Source organism: Ceratotherium simum, chromosome 31, assembly GCF_057802395.1.
Source record: "Ceratotherium simum simum isolate JZ-2026a chromosome 31, ASM5780239v1, whole genome shotgun sequence".
Taxonomy (NCBI): domain Eukaryota; kingdom Metazoa; phylum Chordata; class Mammalia; order Perissodactyla; family Rhinocerotidae; genus Ceratotherium; species Ceratotherium simum.
In genome coordinates, this window is record NC_141930.1 from 8885855 (window position 1) to 8899054 (window position 13200).

Genomic DNA, 13200 nt, shown 5'->3' on the forward strand with positions numbered 1-13200 from the left:
ATCAAGGTTGATCAGATATTGAGGGTAGGGGGATTCTGGTTAAATTGACTTAGCAGGGTTCTTGCTAAAACTGGATTTTACGAGGAAGTACACAAATGGGCCTAGGAGAAGGTTCAGGAGCCTGACTAAAGTTTGGTCAAGCAAAGAATGTTTGTCAAGGGTAATGGGTCACCTCATGGAATGAGCTAGGAAGTGTTCCTTTTGCTTCTATTTTTCTGCAAGAGATTGTGAAGAATGGTATTTAACATAATTTCTTCTTCAAATGTTTGGTAAAATTCACCAGTAAAACCCTCTGAACCTAGTGTTTTGTTTTGTGGAAGATTTTTAATTATCAATTCAATTTTAATTATCAATTCAATTTCCTTATAAATACAGGACTATTAAAGTTACTTATTTTTCCTTTTGTAAGTTTTGATAGTTTGTGTCTTTCAAGAAATTGGTCCGGGCTGGCCCGGTGGCGCAAGTGGTTAAGTGTGCGTGCTCTGCTGTGGTGGTCTGGGGTTCACCGGTTCCTATCCCGGGCGGGCACCGACGCACCACTTGTTAAGCCATGCTGTGGCGGCATCCCATATAAAGTAGAGAAAGATGGGCACGGATGTTAGCCCAGGGCCAGTCTTCTTCAGCAAAAAAGAGGAGAATTGGCATTGGATGTTAGCTCAGGGCTGGTCTTCCTCAAAAAAAGAAAAGAAATTGGTCCATATATTTAAGTTTTCAAATTTTTGGACATAGAATTATATGAACAATTCTTCAAACTATTCCTTTACTCATTGAATTTTGATGGTCTTTGTAAAGATAACCTTACTTTTAGTTCTGATATTGGCAATTTATGTCTTCTCTCTTTTTTTCTTGGTTAGGCTGGCTGGAGTTTTATAGATCTTTTCAAAGAACCAGCTTTTGGCTTCATTAGTTTTCTCCATTATTTTCTGCTATATATATATATATATATATATATATATATATATATATATATAAATATAAATAAATATATATATATAAATAATAAAACTTATATATATATGTTTTATTATTTCTTTTCCTTTTCCTATTTTAGGCTTAATTTGCTCTTCTTTCTACAGTTTCCTCAACGTGGGAGCTTAGGTTACTGATGTTAGATTTTTTCTTTTTTAATATATGCGTTTAATACTATAAATTCCTCTAGTTCTTGGGATACAGCAGTACCTTTGCTGCATCCCACCGATGCTGATAGTTGTATTTTCATTTCCATTTACTTCAATTTTTTAAAATTTCTGTTGAGACTTGTTCTTTGATCCATGTGTTATTTAAACATCTTGCTTGATTTCCAAATATTTGGAGATTTTTCAGTTATCTTTATGTTATTAATTTCTAATTAAATTCTACTGTGGTATGAAAACCTACTTTCTGTAGTTTCTATTTTTTCACAGTTTTTAACGCCTATTTTACCTTAATACATACTCAGAATGTGGTCCATCTTGGGGAATGTCCCATGTAAGCTTGAGAAGAATGTGTATTCTGTATATTCTGCTGTTGTTAGATGGAATACTCTATTAATGCCCATTAGATAAATTTATTAATAGTGAGTTTTAGGTCATCAATATCCTTACTGATTTTGTGCCTGCTTTATTTATCATTTACTCACGGAGGGATATTGGACTATCCCGTTATAATAGTGCGTTTGTCTATTTCTCCTTTTAGTTCCGTCAGTTTTGGCTCATGTAGTTTCATATCCTCTTGTTAGGGTTGTTATGTTTCCCTGGAGAATTGACCATGTTATCATTACTTAATGCCCTTCTTTACCCCTTTCTTGTTCTGAAGTCTGGTTTGTCTGAAATTAATATAATATACTCTGTAGACTTCTAGAGTAGTTTAATATAGTGTACTCTAGCTTTTTTAAAAAATTAGTGTTAGCACGGCGTATCTTTCTCCACCTATTTACTTTTAATGTAAGTCTTTGTATTTAAATTGTATTCCTTTAGACAACATATCATTGGGTGTTGGTTTTTTTATACACTCTAACAATCTCTGTCTTTTAATTGGTGTATTTAGACAGTTCAAGTTTAAAGTGTTTATTTATATAATTGAATTAATATCTACTATGTTTGCAACTCTTTTCTATTCGTTGCATTTTTTTTTTTTTTTGTGAGGAAGATCAGCCCTGAGCTAACATCCATGCTAATTCTCCTCTTTTTGCTGAGGAAGACCGGCTCTGAGCTAACATCTATTGCCAATCCTCCTCCTTTTTTTCCCCAAAGCCCCAGTAGATAGTTGTATGTCATAGTTGCACCTCCTTCTAGTTGCTGTATGTGGGACGCGGCCTCAGCATGGCCGGACAAGCAGTGCGTCAGTGCATGCCTGGGATCCGAACCCGGGCCGCCAGTAGCGGAGTGCGCTCACCCAACCGCCAAGCTGTGGGGTCAGCCCTGTTGCATTTTTTTCTTATTTTTCTCCCCGCTTTTCCTACCTTCTCTGGTTTTAATTAAGCATTTTTTATGATTTCATTTTATTTTCTCTCTTAGTATCAAACATTTTTTTAATTTAGTGTTTGCCCTAGAGCTTACAATATACGTCCTAAATTAATCTAAGTAAACCCCCCTATTCCATTTTACGCCTAGTGCAGGTATCTTGTAAAAAATTATTTCCAATTCCTTTCTCCCATACCTTGTTACATTACTGTAATTTATTTCTTTTATTCATATGCTACACTCACTCAATATATTGTTACTATTATTCTGTAAATGAGCAGTTATCTTTTTGATCAATTGATAAAATATTTTATTTTACCTTCATTTATTCCTTTTCTAATGTTCTTCCTTTCTTCATGTAGAGCATAGTTTTTGACTCATTATTTTCTTTCTTCTGAAAGAACTTCTTTTAGTATGTCCTGCAGAGAAAGTCTACTGGCAACAGACCCCTCAGTTTTTGTTTGGCTGAGAATTTTTCTTTCTCCTTCTCTATTGAGAGATAATGTGCTGAATATAGACTACTAGGTTGTTTTTTCTTTTTCTTTCTTCTCTCGACATTCAAATAAACCCTTCTTGCTTGCATAACTTCAGATGAGAAGTCCGCTATAATTCTTACCTTTGTTTTTCTTTGTGTAAGGTCTTCTTTTTCTCTGTTTTTTTTTCAAGGTTTTTCTTTGCTGTGATTTTCTGACGTTTGAATAGGATATGCCTAGACGTTTTTGTTTGTTTGTTCATTTTTATCTGCTTGGTGTTCTCTGAACTACCTCATCATGTGGTTTGGTGTCTGCCATTAATATTGGAAAATTCTCAGCCATTGTTACCTTGAACATTTCTTCAGCTCCATTCTCTCCTTCGTCTCCTTCTGGTATCCTACTTATATTTGTGTTACACCTTTTGAAGTTGTCCCAGTGTTCTTGGGTGTTTTGTTGTTCTGGCTTTCTTTTTTTCATTCTTTTTTCTCTTTGCATTTCAGAATGAGAACATTCTATGGATCTGTCTTTAAGCTCTCTTATTCTTTCCTCATCCATGCTGAGTCTACCAATGAGTTCATCTTGAGCATTCTCTATTTCTGTTACAGTGCTTTTGTTTTCTGGCATTTCCTTTGGATTCTTAGAGTTTTCGTCTCTCTGCTTATATTACTCATCTGTTTTTGCATGTTCTCTGCTTTTTCCATTAGAGACTTTAACAAATCAATTTTTAGTGATTTAAAATTCTATCTGATAATTCTATCATCTGTGCCATGTCTGAGACTGGTTCTGATTATTGCTCTGTCTCTTCAAATTGTGTTTTTCTTGTATTTTGGCACTCCTTTTCATTTTTTTATTGTTGAAACTTGGACATATTGTAATTGGGTAATAGGAACAGAGGTAAATGGGCTAAATGTGAGGATTTATTAACCTCGCTAGGAGTTGGGCTGTACTCAATGTCTGCTGTAGTTGTGAGCGTTGGAGGCGTCAAATTCCTTTAACATCCTTAAGTTTTGCCTCCCCTCTTTCTTTCAGGATTCTCTACGTTCTTCTCAGAGAGCAACTTGCAGCTCTTTCAGCTGTAATCCACCGCTATTACACTAGAGCACTGTCGGTGGTAAGGTGTAGAGCCGGGAGCATTCTACAGTCTTCCCATGATGTCTCAGTCTTTTAGGTCCTGTATCTCAGGGCTGTCACCTTCACATGTGTTTCCCTAGTAGTTTAGCTTTTCTCCCCCTTACCCATTTCATAGATGATAAAGTGAAGGCTGTTTGACTAACTGCTTAAAATCGTAAAGCACTAGGATTTTGAACCTGTGGAATAAAATGAAATCAAAAACACCCCAGGAGAGAAAGACAAAGTGGACTCTGTGTGGCTAACTGGGGCCTAAAACAAAACAGAGTCAAGCGGCCATGCCAGGACCAAGATGCGATCACATGCTGTGTTCTTAGAAAAACCACAACTTGTACCTGAAACTGAGTATTCCTTCTGGATGGATGGCCAGAAACCCGATATAGCTGATTTTAGAACAATCTGTAGGGGAACCAATAATCAGGGGGCTTTCAAAATAATCCCTGCCGTCTATGGTTTTTGCCTTTATAAGCTCTGCCTTCCCACACTCTCCCTGGGGCGTACTTCCCATTTGTTCCAGAGGCTGCGTCTCCCCGGTTTGCAAACTGTATGAACAATAAAGCTTTTCTAACTAAATTCTTGTATTCCAGAAACCCAACCTGTCATATACCAGTTCTACTGTCATAACTTCAATGCTGTACTGGTTTCCTAAAGACCAAATCAGCAGAGTATCCCCAGCTCATGTTAAAAGTATGTGTGTTGGCGATGCTGGCCCGGTGGAGTAGTCGTTAAGTTCGCATGCTCCACTTCACTGGCCCGTGGTTCGTGGGTTCAGATCCTAGTGCCGACCTACACACCACTAGTCAAGCCATGATGTGGTGGCGTCCCACATACAAAAATAGAGGAAGAATGGCACAGATGTTAGCTCAGGGCCAATCTTCTTCACACAAAAAAATTAAAAAGTGTGTTGGTAAAAGCATATGTGTAGTCAAGGAACATCTGAAAGGAAACTCTGATGCTTTTTCCTTTCCAGCACTTATCTTCCGCACTAACCTTAAGTGAAGGATACTGTCCCTTAAAGCTCTTTTTATAGGTTATGTACTCTGATAATCTGTATTCAGATGTAAACACTATACACTTGCCAGCTGTGTGGATTTCAGCAATTCACCTAACATCTGTAACCTTACCCAGTTTACTCAACTGAAGATGAAGAAAATAATAGCATGAAATTTATAGTTTTCTGAGAGAAATAAATGAAATAATGCAGGTATGGGGCTTAGCACTGTGGTGGCATAGAGTAAGTGCTCAATAAATACTAACTATCACCATTTTGAGCAATATTTAAATATCATAGACTTACAAATCATACCTTAAGAGGGCTGAATGTGCAGAATAAAAGAAAAATAAAAGTTTCTCTGAGGAGGTATGTGGGAATCTGTGAGGAGATACTTTCATCATCACAATGACTAGGATTTCTTTTGGTATTTAGCATTCTGGAGCCACCTCCTTTCCCTTACACTGTCTCTTTTCAGAGCAATGACAACAATAAAAATGAAATTACCCCCCGGTAGCTCATGTCACCATTAATTCATCACGCATGCCCAAACCTGTCTCAGTGACAGCGTATGTTCAGACTGCTATGCCCTTGGTACAGGCATGTTTCAGTCAGTTTAAACTCTAATTATCTAGTATATTTCAAGACAAAAATATTTGTACATATAAGGAGCATCACACTCAGACTAAACAGGTTTGTGTGGTCCATTATGTACACGGTATTGCTTCCCAGATCTTCCCTCTCTACTCATGACGTGTTGTCTATGTACATCAGTTGGTCCCATAAAGTTTAAAGACTTCTTTCTAATAATACCTGTCACCTTTCTAATACAAGACTTTAAAAAGAAAAACAAGATATTTTTTTGGGGGGGGAGCACTGAAACCAAAAACCATGGACCGAAAAACTTGGACAAAGCTCTCCCCACCCCACTGATTCATTTTTTAATTTCCAATGGGTGTGCAAAACGAGTTTATAAATAAGTTGGTCAGCCCCATCAATGCACGTTATTTAGTTTCTTTTCTCCCACTCAAATTCATTACCCAGTTTACTGCCTCATCGGCCAAAAGATGCTATTTCAGCTGGCATTCTCTACCTCAGTCAAGAGTACCATGAATTTGAGCACTTTTCTCCTTTCTCTTGGATATGGCTGGCCCCACAGGGTGCCTCTGCTTGTAGTAGGCATCTCCACTCTATACCCAAGTCTTCAAGGTGCCAAAGTTATGCAGTATTCTGTGGTGGAAAGGTAGGGAGAATGCTTTTCTTCCCAACTATTAGAAGGAGAGTAAATCCCTGTTGTTTATTTCCCAATGTCTTGGGTTTTCTAGTAAAGCAGAGCTTTTAATGTTTACGTGTATCTCTCTTTCTCTCTAGGATCCAAACAATCATCCAGGCATAAGCAAGTGGTAGACACAACTGTTCTCAGCTTCATTGGTTCTGCCCATCTGAGATTTGATCACCAGGTCAGGCTTGTGTTGGTATAGTTCCTCTCCCAAGGACAGTTTTCTCTTCTTCCATAGATTTCTGATGGAAATATCATTTCTAGCCATGACCATGAGTATATATGAGACAGAAGTTGGGAACTCCCAGAAATAATTGAGAAGAAAGTTTTGGAAAGCTAAGAATTATCCTGAATTAAAGTCATGTGTCAATTGTCAATGAAACACAGTATACGTTTTGGAAGACCCAAGTAAGAAGATGTAGGGGGAAGATGTAGATATAGGTTTCTATATATTACTATGTAACGAACTCGGTAGTCTCATTAGAGTACTAGTAAACTCTTCTGCCTACAGTGTCTATGGCAGTGTCTATTCTAGTTTGAGTTCAAGTCTTCAACTTAATCCTATGGTTCCTCAACTTTCTATCTCCCTTTCTTTACCTTTTACCCCCCTCCTCCTTATCCCTTTCCCTCTTTCTTTCGCATTTGTTAAATATTTAGAAGTATGTTTCAGGCACAGAGTTAAACTTTATCCTCTTACCACAGTACTAATCGAATGGTCATCTGCCAATCCATGAATTGCTTGTTTCTGGTGGACAATGAAAAAAGCACAGAAATTGAGAGTAATGAGTTAGAAACTTTTACAACCTTTAAACATTACTGCAATATCTAATTTTAGGTCAGATGAATCTGATAATAAGAAGTGGGGCTTATGTTTTTATATGTATTTTTTCTCAATTCCATTTTTCTAGTATTACTAGTATTCTATTTTTTTTCCTCCCTTAATTTAATACAAGGATCAATCTGTGACAGATTTGGAATTTAAAAAAAACAAAGCAAAAAACCTGGTCCTTCATCACAGATTGAGTAGACCTGCTTCAACCCATTAATATTCCCTTAGCAGAAAATGAATGTGTTATAAGCATATTGGCTGTCTTCCAGAATCCATGAGATGGGTGAAGTTCCAGGCTTGGATAAGTCTCAGGAACAAAACGAAACTGAGTGGCCAGAAGGTACCAAAAGCAGGCCTCAGAACAGTCTGATGAGAATGCCACTAACATCGTCGCTGCCACCGCTGTCACAATATAACCAGATACTGGACCTCATGGGGTCTGCTGCCACTGAACCAAGATGCTGCTGCCATCTCCATTTCCCCTGGAATGGTGTCTTCCCTGACCCTGACTCTTTGCATCACTCACCTTACAGTCAAACTACTGGGTTAGAATATCTATTTGCCAGACCAAGTGCCACCAATGTCTAACTCATTTGTGGCAGTCCACCTTTTCCCAAGAGCCAGACTTTGGTTATAGGCAACGGGCTAGCAGACCGTCTTTGAATACTAAAAATATTCAAACCAGGGATTGAGACACAATGTCAAGAAAACATTCCCCAAACATATGCCCCCTATTGCTTTGTGGTAAATAGAACCAGTCTTGCATAACTGCCTGGAGTATCTGTTCCCCTAGTGACCATGTTTAGTTACGGGCATAAAGCCTTAAAATTCTCAGAATACAAACTCGGGATCAATATTGTTCCTTATTTAATCTTCGTGTCCAGGAAGAAAAAGGAGCTATCTAATCTTCAAGCTAGTATTCCCCAGAATTCATAAGAAGAGAAATATCAAACCTACACGTAAGCTGATGACACATACCTAAGATTCTGCATATTGTCCACATGTAATGTTGGCATAGTCTCTCTTTGATATTTTGTTTTCTTTTGCAAAATAAATATTAATACAATAATTTCATCCTTTCTCAAGAGAGAGACAGATTTATGTATCTAATAAGAAGTTGCTGTTAAGGAACAAGGCAGAGGAAACCTCTAATAACAGCAATAAAATGACCCAAAATAATGTATCATAGGAAACCTGAAATACTCAAAACTTTTTTTGTGTGACATAAACTAGTGTGTTTTGATAGTTGGATGTGGGGAGGAAAATAGAAGAGCGTTGGGGAAGTGTGCTGTTTTCTTTACTGCAGAATTGAGTAGGAAAAAGTTCCAATGACTTAGCATGTGACAAGCTCTTTGTTATTATCCAAATCAAAGTGAGTTTCTGGAGCAGGGCATGTCTGTAAGCCTGACATTTGTAGAAGTGACAATCTGTCTGAAGAAAAGCTTTTAGCATATTCTCAGCAGTAGCTAAATGCAAAATACGAGACCTCTCCCTGTTCTGCTGAATGAATGTTTCTGGAGACCTGATGTGTGATTATATGATTTTTGAGGGTGAAGGAGCACTTAGCATGTCCTTAGCGTATTTTGCTTCAATATTTCCTATGTCCTTATTCTACAAAGGAATGAAGTTTAAAATTCACAGAAATGCACAAGAAATTATGATACTACATAAAATCATGATATCATAGAGTATTGAAACAATACAATTCTAGTGTTGTAGAGAGTAGAAAATAACATTTAGGCAAAAGCAGATCTAATATACAATATCTTAAGTATGATGTAGGAAATGTAGCTGGTTTGATCTGTGAAAAATACGTCCCTGGAGCATTACAGTTCCAAGCTCCTTGTTCATGTTCAAACAAAACATTCTCAAGATCTGGCCTGTCACAGGATACATTGCACCATTGAAGCATAGTCCAACCCTATGACTTGAACTTGAGGCCCCAGGTTCTACTTCTGTACTCTCAAGTACGAGAACACCACTCTATCGACAGATTCTAAGAGCCACTACCAAAAAGCACAATCTGACTCAACACTATTGAGATAATCCTAGTGGTATTTTTATCAGGTTGGGCTCTTCTCACAAATGTGAAACAGTAAATTATGGAATGCCCAAATGAGAATGCACAATACACGTCAATCCTGCCAAGTTTAAATGGCAAGGTGGGTGGCATCGCAAAGAATATATGATCTGCTTACCAATCTCCTTTGCTGGAAGTTTGCAGAAACAACTACCTCTTGTTCTGAAATGATGGAACTTCTGATTTTAGTACAGGACTATTTCAGAGGTATTTTCAAAGTCATTATTCAGAGACCTGGCTAAATGCCCCTTCATTCTGGAGATGTGACTTAAACAAGGAGCAATGCTGATAGCAGGTAGTAAGTGCATGTTCTTTCCGTTGCACTGATGGCTATAAATAGAGGAAAGAGATTAGAATACCATCAAAATTAATGGAATCCTATTTTCATGCCAGCAGATAGAATTTCATGGAGGTTTTATAAACAATTCCAAACCCATCAGCTTTGAGTGCTGATGTTATTACGGGTTGTTCAATCTGTACAGCTTGTCATTTGAGGATAAGGCCGATTTCATGTTCATTTCTGCATGCCCACTGCCTTTCATAGTGTCTCACTTGTAGAAATATCTCACTTATTAATACTTAAATAAATCTAAATAGGTAAAAGCAGCCACGGGGGTTTGGATTGTCATGAGAACTACATTATTTTTTCTTTTGCGTATTTTCCCTCTTCACAAACAGCAATAACTAAACTTATTAACTGGTTTCATATGACAGGCACTATTCTAAGTGCTTTGCATTCTAATTTATTGAATCCTCACAACAACCCCGTGAGGTTCTCCTATTAGCTTCACACAAATAAGTAAACCGAGGCACAGGGAGGTTAAACAACTCGCTCAAGATACTATGGGTGTTGAGTGACTGAGCCGTGATTTGAACAAAGGCAGCTCTGGGTCTGGAGCTGTATTCTTAATCATTCCACTAGGCCATTGAAAGCACACAGGATTTTAAAGAAGAATGACAAAACTGGCCCCTCTCAAAGATTTTTTCGTAGTTTCAGTATCTAATCAGCTTATATCTCTTGATGACTATAGCTTTTCACTGAGATTCACTTTATTGATAATCAACTGGAATTTCCATACATTTTTATAAATTTAAAATAAATCTCTTTCTTATAGCACTCAACTCCGAAAGCTTTAGTTACCTCTAATAATGTGAGACAGGCTCTACCTTTTAAGGATAATATTTTAAAGCAATGTTTCAGTCCACTTGGAAATCCCAGTACTGAGAGATATGAAGGACTAAAATATTTGAAGACATCATTAAATATGTCTTGTTATGTATTTATTGTATACGTCTAAAATGCAATGAAATATTTTTTACTGCAATGGAAAGAACCATGCCTGTTTCCATCATAAAGCCCAGTCTTTGCCTGACACACAGACCCTGATCAGCACGTTGTGGGTCATAAAGCACCTTCTTTCGGTGATGGGTGTCTGAAATTACACTCATTCTTCTAATTTTGAATTTCTACAGGCATTAATTAAATTCACTTGAAAATCCTTGCAGCACTTAAATCTCATTTCTGATTAAAGTGGCAGTGGTGGTGGCGCCCTGGCGTCTTTTGCTGTTATTGTCTGTTTTTCTTTGTGTAGGGACTGGTTTCTGTGTTGCTGCTTCTAAACTAACTCTCATCGCCCAGCCCAACCGGATGGAGCATTATTGCATTAATGTCTAAAAAGCGTTGACTATGGTGTTAGCAGACATGCTTTCAACTACAACATATTTTATGTGTAACAATCGTATGGCTTAACTTCACTTACTATGTCCCTCATTTGTCCTATGGGAATTGTGATAGTCCATTCCTCATAGAGCTGTTTGTTCATTCATTAACTCATTGCGTCAGTCAACAAAGAAATCTGGGGCATCTGCAGATGTCAGGCGCTGTTCCAGACACTGGAGAACCTACAATGAATAAACCAAGTCTCCTCCTTCAGGAAATCACAGTGGAATGTTATTGGGATTAAATATTAAAAAATCTATGGAAAGCCCTCAGTGTCTGCTACATAGAAAACCCTAAAAATACATTAGCTATTTTAATGACTAACCCAGAGCATTTCCTTTGCCCATTAGGGTTCAAAAGGATGAGTGAACTTATTTCCATTCCTCAGGCCCTGATAATCTCTGGAGAAACACAGAGACCACCAACTAAAGAGAAATGGAGAGTTGGAGGGTGTATTGAATCACAGATGTGGGTGATTAATTTGGCTTAAAGTTATATGAATACCTTCAGAGAGGATGGTATTTGATATTTTATGTTTGAGAAGAATGTGAGGAAGAGGAATTTGACAACTAGATAAGAAAAGAAAGAACAATCTGGGATGTAGGTGGAAGGAACAGCAAGACGAAAAGCTGAGAAATGTGAAGGTCTATGCATGTCATGAGAAAAAGGAAGCAAACAGTCTCACTAGAGTATAGAAAATGATAAGAGATGAAACTGGTAAGACAAATTGTGGCCGTGTTGTAAACAGCCTCCAATGTTCTGCTAAGAAGTTGGAAACCATTCTAAACATAACGTGGAAAATATGAAGGTTTTAAACCAGGGAACGACAGGAGTGGTAGGGCATTTCAGAAATATCACAGCAGTACAGATTAGAGTGTGAAACCAGGAGACGAGAGAACGTCCAGTATAATCTATGGCAATAATTTAGGTAAGATGTAAAGAACTAGCATGGTGAGGTGAGAAGGTAGACAGATTACAAAATAGATTACAAAATCACTTTGAGGGAGAATCAGGACAGTTTGGTGAAAAGTAGTAGGTAAGGAAGAGACTGAGGGAAGTGAATATTTCCAAATGATACGTTCATTTTCCTTTTGAAGGCAATGTTGAATATTGAAGAGGTCAAGAGTTAGGAGGGACAGAAAGAAAGAGAGAGAGAGGAAGGGAGGGAGAAAGGGAAGGAGAGGGAGATGGTAGGGGTAAGGGGAGGGAAGGGATGGATGTTAGGAGTTTAGAGATTAATCAGATTTTATATATATATATAACTTATATATAATTGTGTGACTGTTGTCCCTAGTAAATGGCTAAGTTGCTATAGTCTGTAAAAATTAAGAATAAACTTAAAGAAATCAAATATGACACATACAGAATGCAGAAACTGAGGACAATGAAGAAATATGGTCCAATACAAAAAAACTGTTACAGTAGATTCTTGGATAAAAACTGCATATACAAGAACTAGAGGATGAGAGTAATGGATGAGACCTAACTAACTAATAACTACAATGAAGACTTTTACAATCTCAAATGGCATCACAGAGAAGAATATTTTTAAGACTAGCTATGGAATAATACACAATTATTAACATGACCAGCAAAGTCCAATATTAAAACTCTCAACTTTCTGACTGTTAAAAACATCTTTATTCCCCAGCTTGAGCCTATCTTAGGTGGAACACACTGGCTTATTGTTTCCCTTCTACTGACTTTAGTTTCTGGCCCCTTCAGAATGAGTAAATTAGGGTGGGACAGGGAGGTGAAGAGTCAGTAAAGATATAAAGAGACTAGTAGGATTTTAATCTGGTCTTCTGGCTTTTTCTCTCTTAAGGTGCTTTTATGGATTTCTCAGAAATATCTATCTTCAATGGGAACCTCTAGTTAAGCTTTCATGGAGCTGGAAATGCCTCCTTCCACCTGGCTGGGTGCTTATAAGATGGTAGGTGAAGTGTTCATTTGTTGTACATTAAAACTTGAGATGCCAAATGACATGTATTGTTTTATTTTCCTTTGATGGCCTTGCCCGCTAAAGACAGAAAACATGGGTGTTCATCATTTGCTCTAGGACAATCAGCAGAAATCGAATTCAGAATTTATCAGATTTTATGTATATGTTATATCACTTTCAGCTTCTTCATCTGGAAATCCGCCCCCCGGCTCTTGCTGAAGTGTTTCCCTCCTTCCTGGCAGGAAGCCCTCTTGAGTGGGGTCGTTTCAGTACATCTTCCGCCTCCATCATTCCACCATTGGTGCAGTTGAGACTGG